General features: G+C 35.9%; 1 protein-coding gene and 1 pseudogene across 11 annotated transcripts in view; one reads left to right on the top strand and one right to left on the bottom strand.

The window, feature by feature from the left end:
• Positions 1-12,422, top strand: part of SRPK2 (SRSF protein kinase 2) — a 344,030-nt gene that overhangs the window by 85,590 nt on the left and 246,018 nt on the right. The window lies entirely within an intron of this gene.
• On the bottom strand, positions 11,252-12,349 carry LOC103101396 (L-lactate dehydrogenase A chain-like; annotated as a pseudogene).

The raw sequence follows: 12,422 nt of genomic DNA, 5'->3' as shown, positions 1-12,422 counted from the left end.
TCTATTTGAAGAGTGGGTAGAGGAAGGGATATGAATTTTGACTAGTTCTCATATGTGTTTTTTGATTTGTAAATAAAATCACTTTATATTTTTATCTTGATGAATCTGAATGTACTTTTAAAAGAGGATTAGTAGTTAATGCTGGATCACTCAAGATAATGCCATTTTTAGGTTGTATCTGTGAATTTAATGAAAATCCAAGATGCTAAAATTTTTTGTTCGAGAAAAGATCTTCAAGGAAGAAGCTTGCTAACTCCTAAATCCAGAGAATGAACTGTTGCAGAAAGATGCCAGAAAACCTACACTCTCATACTTCTCATACCTACCCCATTGAGAATGGATCAAGAAGCCTAGAAACAGAAATAGGACTACCAAATAATTCAGATAGTTTATTTCCTTTAAGGGAAATACCCACTTTTAATAAAAATGGGAACTTGGTATCTGTAAGACACCATACACCTTTTACCCTGAAGATTTTCCATCATTTGAGGAAGAACCAATATTAATTATAAAAAGACTGGAGAACATATTCAGAACTTTTGACCCCACTTGGATAGATGTTGAAAATTTATTAGAAATTTAGAAATTCTCTCTCTCTCTCTCTCTCTCTCTCTCTCTCTCTCTCTCTCTCTCTCTCTCTCTCTCTCTCTCTCTCTCTCTCTCTTTCTCTCTCTGTCTCTGTCTCTCTCTCTCTCTTCCTTAATTCCTTCTCTCTATATTAATTAAAATCTCCATAATTCTCATCTGACTTGGGTATTTTATTATTTGGGAATCATCCCTGGTGACCAAATTTTAGATTTTAAGTCAAAACACTAAAATTATCCTTACATTTCTTTGTGGCAAAGTCTTGAAAAGATGAGAGATCCCTAACGTGTACCTGGACCATCATATTGTAAAGCTTTTGTACAAGGGTTACAAATACAAAAAAAAAAATTAAAAGGCCATAATTTTGTAATATGACCTGTTAGTGAGAGATAAGTAGAAGGGAAAAGGAACAGAGTAGAGGGAGGAGGGTAAATACCTAAGAAAAAAGGGTAACAAAGACAGAGAAAGAGATAGAATTATGGTTACTTAGATGTAATGCTTAAGATGTTATTTATTTTCATCAGAGTTGGTACTTTTAGTTGAAGCAAATTTCCTTTCCTTACCTCAGTCCTCATTGGTCTGAAGTAACAATAACAAAAAACCCAACTCCCCCTCCCCCACAAAAAAACAACCAAATAACCCAACAACTTACCTAGTGGTCATATTTCTGGTGTTAAATTTCACTGAACTTATTAAAGGCTGTTCCTTTTTAGAAAATAGATAAAGGCTTCATTTGGTATCCTGTACTCACAGCTTTCCAGCCTCGTATTGGTTAACGTAACTTTAGAGAAATAAGGATCCACCTACAAGATAGGAAGAGATACTAGAATAGAACTTGAGTGGAAAATACTTAGAAACAGAGAGAAAAAGAAAAAGAAACAAAGGCAGGAAAATACATAAAACATTTTATTTACCCACTAAATCCACACCATTTTCCAAGTGGTGTAGTATGTCTCACCAATTTTCCTAATCACCCTCATTCTGATTCTCAGAAGCATTAGTGTGAGCTCTTACATTGTTTTGCACCAAACATTAGTTCTTGTATCAATATTTGTCTGAAGTTCTCATTTATAACAAGTTGTGTCTGTCTCAGAACAGTGCTTCTCTTTTGTTTCATTAATGCTATTTAAATATTAATAATGACCCCTAAATACAAGAATAATGATGTTGGTATCTATGTTAAGCCCAAGAAATCTCATAAAGTGCCCTGTTATGTTTGTATAAAGAAATACTTATTAAATGATGGGATTTGCTATTATGAGAAATTTTCAACTTATACAAAGGGCTTTGAAATGTATTGACAGAGTAAAATGAGGTCCTTTTGTATTTCCCAACAAATACTCAAACCCCAAAGTACACTCCCCCAAATAAATTGGAGAATGGCTAAACAAGTTGTTAATATATATCGAAAGTATGAAGTATATCATTGTGATGGACAACTATTGTATAAGAAATGATGGAGGAGATAGTTTTAGGAAAACTTGGGAAGTCTTAATGGGACTGATGCAAAATGAAGCAAGGAGAATCAGGAGAACATTAACCAGGAATATTGCAACTTTGAGAGAAAGTGAATTTGGGACAGCTGGGTAGCTCAGTGGATTGAGAGCTAAGCCTAGAGATGGGAGGTCCTAGGTTCAAATTTGACTTCAGACACTTCCTAGCTGTGTGACCCTGGGCAAGTTACTTGGTCTAGTCCTTACCCCCATGGTCTAGTCCTTACCACTCTTCTGCCTTGGAAGCAATATATAGTATTGATTCTAAGGCGAAAGGCAAGGGCTTTAAAAAAAATAAAAATAAGTGGGTTGTCGGTTTCTTTTTATTATTGACTTCCTTGGGGATTTCTAGTATAAACAATTTGACAGTTTTACTGGACTAGTTCTAAATTGATTTTCAAGTTAGTTAGACCAATCCACAGTTTTTGTGTCTTTTGAAGTTGTTTTTCTTTAAAATGACCTTGTATAAACTTTTCCTGTTTTTGCTTCATTCTTCATCAGTGCTTAATGGCCAGGATTTTCTGAAATCATCTTTTTAATAATTTTTTTTATATTTTGAGTTTTAAATTCTCTCCCTCCACCATCAAGAAGGCAAGCAAAATGATACTTATTATACATGTGAAGTCTTGTAAAACATATGTATATTAGACATGTTGCCAAGAAAAAAAGTGAAAAAAATATGCTTCATTCCATACTCTCAGAGTTCATCAGTTTTCTCTCTGGAGATGGATAGCATTTTTCACCATAGGTTCTCTGAAATTGTGGTAGATCATTGTCTTGATTAAAGTAGCTTAGTCTTTCATTGTTGATTATCTTTTTATTCCTGAAACCAACCTCCTTGTCATTTCTTATAGCAGCATAATATTTTATAACAAGCATATACCACAACTTCTTCAGTTATTCCGAATCCAGTGGGTATCTCCCCATAACATCCGATTCTTTGCTACCACAAAAAAGAGTTGCTATAAATATTTTCGTACAAAATATAGGCTCTTTCTCTTTTTCTTTGGAATTTTTAGGGTAAAGATCTAGTAGTGCTTTTGCAGGGTTAAAGGGTATGCATAGATTTATTGCCCCTTGTGGATAGTTTAATTCTATTGTATGTGCAATGGAGTATTTGAGTTTTCTTTTCTCTCTCATTTTTTGTACTTAAAGTACATGTTACCAATATTAATGGTTTTTTGACTTTGCACTAATACAAATTTATAATATCCATTAGAAGTAGTCTCTCGGTAACCAGGGATGATGATTGTCTTTGTGAGCTTTCATCTGTGATATAGATGAGTGTGCACAAAAACACTTGTGCATGAAGGAGATTTAAGTGGAAAAGTCCAGTGTATTAGTGTACCTATTTTTCCACACCCCTTCCAGCATTTCCCTTTTTCCTTTTCTGTCATATTAGCCAATCTGATACATGTGAAGTGGTACTTCAGAGCTGTTTTGATGATTATTTCTTAATCAATAATGATTTCTAGAGTATTTTTAAAAATAAAGATTATAAATAGGTTTGATTTTTTTTCTTCTTCTGAAAACTCCTGTTCATGTCCTTTGACTTTTTATCAGTTGGGAAGTAACTTGTATTCTCATAAATTTGACCCAGTTCTCTGTATCTTTGAGAAATGAGGTCTTTAACAGATATTCTTCTTTTAAAATTTCCCCCAGTTTCCCGATTCTAATCTTGGCTACATTGGTTTCATATAAAAACTTTTAAATTTGATGTCATCAAAGTTATCCATTTTTTTAATCCCATAATGCTCTCTCTTGTTTGGTCATAAATTCATCCCTCAATCTATTGTTTTGACAAGTAAACTATTCTAGATCCCCCTCATTACCACTCTGCCTCACTTAGATTCAGTTTATGTTTGAGTTACAAGACATCACCTATAACATTTTACATTTTATTATTTTTTACTTTATTGTTACCTCAAGCTCTGTGTCAGTGAGCAAATGATGAAGCAACAAGTAGGGGATATGTGGGAGCTGTAGTCACAACCCTGTGTACAGGTACCTGGTACAGGGCATTGAGTTTTCTTCTCACTAGAAGCTGCAGTGGGATTTAATTACTACCCCACCCACCCACCTCTGCCCTTGGTGTCTGAGAAGCCTTTTTGAAGGACAGCACTGCTAACCTTCTGGCCTGAGGAAGAGGCTAGAAAATATATCCTAAAAAATTATCTGATTCTCTTAACCCTGGTTAGCAGCCAGGACTACAGAAAATTGTCTCACTATGAAAGTCAGAAAAGGGACTAAATTTTTGCAGTAAATGGGAAATATTCCCTGGTCTGATTTTTATCTTCACTCTTTGGTATAGGGGAGCCAAAATGGGAGCTAAACTGAGGTACTTTGTCTGAATCTGGTATGGGAAAATCCTGTATCTGATGTTTTCAAACGGCCATTTCATTGAACCCCAAAACAAGTCCTCTGTCTTGATGCAGATTCTCATCAATCCTGCTGGGATTGGTTGGTCTCCTTGACCTTGTGCTTCCCTTCTCTTGGAATCAGACACAATTATTAATCAAAGTCCCATGATATTTAACAATCAAAGGCAGGTTTCCATTGTCTAAAGCTTTTAGGTATGCATTAATATTAGGGCTAATGGATATTGTATATATTGTAGCTGCTAGCATGCGGCAGCGGCCACACCCCGGGCAACGGCTTCGACAGGCCAGCTAAACTTTGTGAGGGTAGCCATCGGGTCGTCGTGGACCCCTGGTGAACTAAGGCTTTGCTCACCCAGCATGTGAAGACTGCTTCGGTGGAACAGAAGGAAGAAACCAATAAGAAGGTTCAATGGCTGAGAGGGCGACGCAGCAAAGCACTGTGGAGTGCTTAGGGTGTGTTGGAGCACAAAAGACAACACGGCCATCCAATGCAGCTGAGGAAGTCTCCAGGTGTAACGACTTTTCATGCCAATGGACCCAGGCTTCCAATGCCGAGAGAGTGGGACTGTCTCTGTGCATTGACTTTTCCACTTAAATCTCCTTCATGCACAAGTGTTTTTGTGTACACTCATCTACATCACAGATGAAAGCGCACAAAGACAATCATCATCCCTGGTTACCGAGAGACTACTTCTAATGGATATTATAAATTTGTATTAGTGCAAAGTCAAAAAACCATTAATATTGGTAACATGTACTTTAAGTACAAAAAATGAGAGAGAAAAGAAAACTCAAATACTCCATTGCACATACAATAGAATTAAAAAAATAACAAATATAGTTCACGTTCCATGAAACACTGTGTTGGCATAGCAGAGGGACAACACAAAGTTTTTTCATCCATAAATGAGATCCATTTTCCTTTTAAATTTGGTCATGATCCACAGAGTGAGTGCAAATGATTTTCACCAAGTAACAGCTGTATAAAACACTAGGACAGCAGATAATGTACATTTAAGAAGTACCAAAATCTCTCACATCACAAGAGCCTATTTAATGACAATAGCAAACAAACCCACTATATTTAGAATTCACATGAGTCTTCCATAGTGATTGAAGCTCATGGATACTTGTAACAAGTACTCCAGATCTAGTCAATCTTTCAACCTTGGCAAAGTTATTTCTAACAAAGTCCATTACCGCCATCATTCCAAAATGTGGCAAGAGAACCCAGAAAAACCTCCGTATTGCTGATGGAAAACTTTTGGGTCTAAAATGTCACCAAGAATCTAGATCATTCTGGTGGAAGGGTAGAGTAAGCTGAAGAATTACAAATGTAAAAACAATTCGGAAGCCACTAGGCTCCATGGGAAATACTCCCTCCTATGAGCCATCCACAGGTTATCACATTCCCTAGGAAAACCTTCCCACCTTCCCTATGAGACTGTAACAACCATAAAAGGCATGTCTTTATATGTCCCATCCATTACATTTTTATAAATGCAGACGTGGGGAATACAATAATGCTATTGCACTTCACTTCTACTACTGAATGGACCTCTTATTACAAACAACTCAAAGGTAGGCAAATGATCAGTCGGAGGTAGTGGTGCTCCTAGATAACCTGAAAAAGCACTTAAGAAGACCCTGTAAAATCAATTTAAAATTTTAGGTCATTAAATTCTACAAAGGTTGTATATAGGTTGTAACCAGTTTGATGGAGTCCATCCATCATCATCTATGTGACAATTAACAAAGACAAAAAGGCACAAAAGGCTGTATAGGCAAATGTGATCTCAATGGATCTGGTGACAAATCCAATATCCATACGGATTTATGGCCAAGCCATGGAAAGGTTTTGCCCAACTAGACTATGGGATTTTACAATGGTATAAATCTCTAGTCCAGGTATAGGACTGTACAAATAAAGATAGTAGGAAGTCACAAATAAAAACAGTGTAACAGAACATATAGTTAATAGCCCAAACACAGTAACTTAAAATGACATAGTGCAATAGAATATATTATATTAGATCAATATATGAACTTAAAAAAACAAATTAAATCATAAAGCAAACAATCAGCAAATACAATATATGTGACAGGATGTCAGCAATGAATTCAAGAGTCCTTTTTCCCAATTCCAATGGCTACATTATAGAGACTTCTTCAGTATTTGGAGGGGAACAAACTAAAACAGTTAATTTTAATAAATCAGTGGAGTCTGAAAATTCATTTCCAGACTCTTTAAAGTTCTTTCCCCTCCCCAGTATTATCCATTTAGATTCCTTTGGTCTCACTTCTGGGGTTCCCTATACTAGCACTGATCATAGTGTGAACAAACTCCATATTGGATGTGGGCAGGCCAAAATGGCAAGGGGGTGTAGGAAGATGAATCTCCCCTCTGAATCTGGAGAATACTTAAGCTAACAGCAAGGACAAGTGCACCCAGGGACAGCAGTAAGCAATGCCATCCTAAAACTTTGGTAATGCACTGCTCTTTCATAGAGTGGGCTATGCATGCAATTCTACTTATTAAGTTGGTTGCAAGTCAACTTCCTGTCTTTAGGTGGAGCTAGCCTAGTATATACTGGCTAGGAGTTTAGAGGTTTGGAAGAGTATTCTTCCTTTCCTTCCCCCCAGGGGTAAAAATGCCAGGGGCCAAGTGACACCTCAGCCCCTACCCCCCCACAACTAGGAGCATGGAAACTCCCCTGGGTTAGTTTAAAATTGATTTGGGAGCATAATGGGGGTTGGACTAAGTGTGTGTGTGGAGGGTAGGCAGCATGAAAGGGATCCAGGATTTCCTGCTTACCCTGTGTCTATGCTGTGCTACTGAGCTGCTGCTAGTCTAAAAAGCTGTTTCAGAGACCCACATGGGGGTGGTGGTGGTGTAGCTGGGCCAGTAGGGGGGGCCAGATACTTAACTTCTCCACTTCCATGAAGGGGGAATCCACAGTGCTCAGGGGCAGCAGTGAGGAATGCTAGTGCAGGTAGATGGGCAGGGGTGGGATACAGCAGGAAGCAGAGCGAACAGGCATAGATGCCATTACTTCCCAGAGGGGAAAGGCTAAAATCCATGGCAGGGGAAACGTGATTTCAATCCATTCACTTAGAGAGAATTAAGGGTTCCAAATTCCAGACTTCTGGTCACCACAATGCAAGATTTATAATATCAATAACTCCAAGTATTATATTATATAACATTTATTAATAATCACTTGAAGTAGAAAGAAAATAAACTAAAAGAAATAGAAGTTGAAGCCTAACTTTATATTATTTATTGCAGATAATATATAATATTATCGAACGAAAAAGTAAACCCACATGTGTAGATTCTCTTGGCTGGCATAAAGCCATCTTCTGCCGCTGTTATCACAGGAAGAGCAAGAGAGACATGGGGGTCACACACAAACTTTTATCTCCAAAACATAAGTATGTAATGTGAGAATGAAAGTGGGATGTTGGGATATAGAGTTCTGGGGATCATATCCTAATTACACATCTCTTTCTTAGATTGACCCCAGGTGCCCATGAATTGTATTTGCTTCTCTGATCAATGTTTTTCTGTGTGTATACTTGGTATAGTAAAACTCATTTCTTCTTTGCTTTCTTTAATGTTATTTCTATTTCTTTGTATGAATCATTTGTGACTTTAGTGTTTAAATATGGGTCATCTATCATTTTTGAAAGAGAAATGAGTTTACTGTAGAAATATTTATACATAATTTTGCATATTTGTCTAATTTCAGTAAATCTTTAGAAGATTCTTGCTTACTTAGATCTTTTGACTAGCTCTTTGTCAACTTGTTTTTTCTTTTGCCTTTTAAAAAATTCTTACTGTTTATGAGATTCTGATTACAATCTTCACCATATTTTCCCAGAAGATCTTCCAATTGAATTTATATTTAAATGTTATATTGTTATTATGTTTACTGGCTAAGGTAGTTTCTAGAATATTTTGCTTTTTGTGGCATTGTGGCAGTTGACTGGCATTGGCTAGCTAGGTGGCACTGTGGATTTAATTCTGGACCTGAATTCAAGAAGACAAGTTCAAATTTGGGCCTCAGACACTAATTAGTTTGGTGATCCTAAGCAACTTAGCCTCAGTTTCCTCATCTGTAAAACATACATAACAACAGCACCTACACTCCAGGGTTATTGTTAGGATTAATTGAAATAATATTTGTTATGAAAGCACTTTGCAAACTCGAAAAATATATAAATGCTAGGTATTTTTATTATTACTTTTTTGTACTCATGTTTTTATTTCTCCTTTTTTCCAGCATCTTTAGATTCTTTTAAACATACTATATAAATAGATCACATCTGATTTTTGTTCTTCTATTTCAGTGTTTATTTTGATCTTTGCTTTAACAGTTGATGGTTTAATTGTACACTCACGTTCACAATCAGTTTTTTCTTGTCTGTGAAAATATAATCACTTTAATTTTTGTGATATTATTTGGTGTTCATGTTAAATGTTTTTGGGTGCTCTTCAGTTAAGTTTTTACAATGTATGAGTAAAAGCATATGAGTTTTTTTCTTGTTGCTCATTTCTTTTTTAGTATATTTTACAAACTTTTAAGTGTAAACTCCTATTATTACTTTCTGAATCATGTTTTCAAAGTATTTTTTTTGCTACCCTCCCATATCCTCATCTTTAAATTGAAATCTCATCTTATTAAATCATATGTTGATTTAATTTAGAATTTTTTTAGTTCTAAATAGATTTTACATTGATCACATTGATTTGGAGCAGGAGCAATCTTCTAGGCCATTCAGTTTAAGGACCTCATTTTATGGATAAAGGACCTGAGGCCCAAAGTGATTATGCCTAATTAAAGCAAAATAGCTATTTAAGTGGGAGTGTCAGGATTCTAATCCAGGTCTCCTTACTCTAGCTTCATTTCTCTATATTTTTGAAAAAAATTTTTTAATCAAAAATTTTATTTTCATATTTTATCTTCCCCTCAATTACATGCAAAAACAAATTTTAACATTCATTAAAAATTTGTTTTGTTCTAAATTCTCTCCCTCTCTTTCTGCCTTCCCCCTTCCTTGAGAATGGCAAGCAATCTGATATAAGTTATACACATTCAATCTTAAGAAATATATTTGTTTATTGGAAATCCTTTTGTGGAAGCAAACTCAAACAAAACAAAAAAAGCAAAGAAACAATGAGAAGTAGTATCTTTCAGTTTTTATTCAGTCTGTCAATTTTTTCTCTTGAGGCAGATGGCATTTTTCATCATGAGTCCTTCATTTTTCATTTTTTGCGACCATTCTTATTGTCTTGGATGATTATATTATTAAGAGTAGTCTTTCACAATTTGTCATTGTGAAACATTGCTGTTACTGTGTTCTCTGGTCTCTTGGTTCTGCCCACTTTACTCTGCATCAATCTTTACAGATTTTTCTGAAGTAATCCTGCTCATCATTTCTTATATAGCACAATAGTATTCCATTACAGTCATATACAACTGCTTATGCAGCCATTCTTATTTGATGGACATCCCCTATGAGAAATAATTTGACCTATACCCTATTTTAGTAGACTCCTGTCCATCTTAAATCAATGATTTTATCCCTGACTAGTTCTAATTATTATTATCTAGTTTAATGTGATTCCATAGGGATAGTTACTTATTAACAAACAGTAATCAGAAGTCATTAGTCATAGTTCCAGTTATAGTTCATGGTTTAATGATTATTCAAAACAAGAGTTTTCCCTCCTCCCTCCCAGGGGTTGTATACCAGACTAGCATAGCCCACATGACTTGAAGAGAAATCAATAGGATTGAACTGGATATAGAAGTAGAGATCACTATTGAGAGGTCTAAGCATTACTTTCAATAAATTGTTTAAATATCCAGAAACAGTGTCATACAGCAAACACTAGGCAGAGTCTGTTTCAAAGAAAAGTACTTGGTTTTGAAGTCAAGAATTCAGTTTGAATCTTGGCTCTGTCATTTATTATCAGTGCGATCTTGGAGAAGTTAGTTAATTGCACAGTGGGATATCATTCCTTTATAAGATGATAGGATCAGACTAGATGACTTTGAAGGTTTCTTTTATTTTTTTCAGTTATTTATTGTTTATTCAATATTTGGGTTAGTATGACACTTGAGGAATTGGTTGGATTGTTGTACATAAATAGATCCTTTTTATATAATTGAATTTTACAACTATATATATATATGTGTGTGTGTGTGTGTGTGTGTGTATATATATATATATATTAATTAGACAAAACTGGGACCTCCAGAAAAGTGATGCATGGGGCCATACTGTAGAACCCTAATGGGGAGGGAGCCCCCAAAGATAATGCATTAGCAGAGTATTACTACTGTATGATGTTGTGTATTCAGGAACCAAAAACTGACTTTTAGATCTAAGGGAACTGGGAACTGGTAGCACCTACAAAACAGGTAGTTACATACCTGTGGGGAGCTGACTTTGCTTTGACAACAAGCACTTCATGACTTTGGTACAAGAGAAGTCGTACAAGAGAAGTCATACCCAGCATCACTATGCATACAACAGGGTTTATTTAACAAATAGGAGTCACTGTACTATTTCCCATATCTAATTTTAGGAGGAGGCTAGAGTATGTTCATAGGTTTTATATTTCTGCTTTCTATTGGATTAATCAGAGGAAGGATTTGACCCATTTGAAATGTGTATCATACATATAATCCCTTAATCACTATCATGTTTTCTAGATAGTAAAATGGAAGCATATTAGAAGGCTTTAAAACTGTAGCTCTTTCTGTAACCCCCAAAGAGTGTCTACACTCTAACCTTCACCACATCTAAAATGCCATTCTGCCCCAAGATAACGGAGCACTAAGGAAAACATGTTCATTAATGCCATATAGGCCCTTAATCATGGTGGAAATTGGATGCACTCTCCTAAAATTCTTCATGGCTTTCTGTCAGGTCTTCCACAGACAAGCCAATGATCCAGGAAGTGAAGCCCTTCAACTTGATCACCTCATAAGCACTTTCAACTATTTGTTTATGATCATCTTTCCAATGCTCTGAATCACCATCAGTTCCTAGAGCAGAATGAAGAGTCTTCAGAGAGACACCAGCAATATTCACAATACAGGAACACTTGAGTTTCTATGTTCCCCAAGGATCCATCCATGACAACTTAAAGAGTGGATATTGAGTTTCTTCCCCATCAGGTAATAGAAAGGGGTTCAATACAGATTCCAACGACTTCCAATAACACAGTTTTTAGGAAAGCCATTTAGCTTTCAGGCCACATATGTCAAAATATTCACTGTATTGGAGACAATAAGCAACTTGCAATTAGGGCTGTATTTAACTATATTGGGAATGATGAACTTAAAGATATTCACATTACGCTAGACCAAATTAAGATGACTTTCTCCTTCCTACTGACGTGCCCTAGCAGTAATCACAACCAGTTTTGAGTCTGCATTTATACTCTAGTCTTTGCCAGAGACAATCTTTGGTATTCTGAGGAAAAGGCTGCCATGTTGCTGATCCATCATCTCTCCCTTTAGTTTGTCTTCTATAACATCAACTAAGGCAAGTTCGTTAGCCAAATCCTTCATTAAGATACTGATGGCACATGCCATGCTAACTGCACCAACCCTAACAACAGTTATCTTGTTATGGGGAGTCTGGTCTTCCTTTAGGACAATCACAGTCAACTGATTCTTGACAGTTTCCATCTTCGTGGGCTTGGGATCTATAATTGCTGGTCAGGTTATGAAGAACTCAGTTAAATACAGCCCTAATGTGAGACTGCTGCTCCCAGACTCATGCCTGGAAGGTTTCTTTTAGCCATAAATCTATGATTTTGTTATTCTTTGCCGAGCAATGATACATTGCTGCCAAGGTCAATTTATTTATAATGCAAGTTTATTTGTAAAATGTTATGGAAGAGGATGATAGAAGATTAGTATCATTTCTTTATAAAATATTA

Source organism: Monodelphis domestica, chromosome 5 (assembly GCF_027887165.1).
Source record: "Monodelphis domestica isolate mMonDom1 chromosome 5, mMonDom1.pri, whole genome shotgun sequence".
NCBI lineage: Eukaryota > Metazoa > Chordata > Mammalia > Didelphimorphia > Didelphidae > Monodelphis > Monodelphis domestica.
Note: the sequence above shows the minus strand (reverse complement) of the source record. Positions and strands in the feature narration are given on the sequence as shown.